Below are 1,588 nucleotides of genomic sequence, written 5' to 3' on the forward strand. Positions count from 1 at the left end.
CACTTGCTGCCCTAAAATATAGGGTAGCGAGGGCAAGGAGCCCCGGTAGAAATAGGGTGGTACCCAGGATTTATACGCGGCACAGCATTCCCTGAGCCCATACCCTAGAACCACCTTATAGCTCCCCGTCTCCGGTCTTTCACCTGACTTCTACTGAATGCACAGCACTGTTCTCTCCTGTCTGACCAGACAATGCAAACATCTCTGTGGTATCGGCCCGGATCAGAACCCAGTCAACCAGGTGTCCCCCGTCTCTGGACCAAGACTTTCCTTCATTAGTGACCTACTTTCCTTTAAAACCGTATCGGAGTACGTCTTAGGCGCTAGGCTTAGGTCACATTTGAAAACCGGATGTTTTAAGAAACGAAAAATTATAATATATACCTAGAGATATACATAAATCATGCCCATGAATCTTATTTTGACATTTGGTGTATTTTGATGCATTTTATATCATTCTTTTCGCCCCGAAAGCTGCCCGGCCGGCCCCGGTTTGGAAATGTGACCTAAGCCTAACCGAGCCTCCTTCCCATAATCTCCAAGCAGATCCTACGGTAGCCTAAGATAGTATCAAAAGCTGGCAGAGGAGTGAAGCCGCGGCCTAACGTCTCTCTTTCTTTCTTTTTTAAAGATTTTCAAAAATACTATTGTATGCAAATATGGACCTTATTTGCAAAATCAAAGTGAAACATTTGTAATGAGTTGTAAAAATAAACATCCTTTAGCGAAGGTATGAGGTGAAGGAACAGTGGTTATCCTTTTTCCAACAATCTTGATGGTAAGAAGTCGCTATAAACCTGCTAATCAAATATCACTAAATCATCAACATGTTGCTGGAATAACAGGTGGCTCCCATGATGCACTGCGGCGTCTGGCGGGACTTCCAAATCCAAGATGGCGGAAAGAAAGGAACATTTTGTTAAAATTCGTCGTTGAAAGACGTGTGGCGTCCGTTTGGAGAGGTGAGTTGCACTTTGTTATGTTCTGAACGTTTTTGTGATTGTTTATGAAGGTCTTGCTTAGGAATGAAGTGGGATATGATGAAGAAAAGAGTGATATTTCTTGAACATGGCGCTCAGACCCCCCTCCCCCCAGCCTGATGTCACACATGCACGTGTACGTGTGTATTTTTAACTGTGTGCGTACACATGGTAACGTTACATAGCTATGTTTGTGCAAGGAGGTTACCTCTTGGTTTGTGTAACTTCTATAAAAGTTGAAGGCATTCTACGTCCTTTCATTTTGTGTGTGTCCAAGGTTGGTCTTATATAATATTTGGTAGATGCAAGATGTGTCAAGAACAGCTGGATGAATTGAATTTCCTATTTGGGGCAGTGGTGACAAAAACTGGAAATGATTAGATTTTGGACATGCAAGCTTACTAATAGCAATACAGAGATGTACACAATTAAATGCAGCTTTGCAAATGCATCATCAATGAAATACCAGTACATGTAACTTGAGGCCTTAAATTCCCCTAGAGTAATAATCAGCTATCATCAGGTATGAAAGTTATGACAGGCATAACATGAGCAGATAACAAACATACAATTTGCCTAATTTGCAGAACTTCCGGTGTTGATATCTC

The sequence above is a fragment of the Branchiostoma floridae genome, chromosome 18 (genome assembly GCF_000003815.2).
Source record: "Branchiostoma floridae strain S238N-H82 chromosome 18, Bfl_VNyyK, whole genome shotgun sequence".
Lineage (NCBI taxonomy): Eukaryota > Metazoa > Chordata > Leptocardii > Amphioxiformes > Branchiostomatidae > Branchiostoma > Branchiostoma floridae.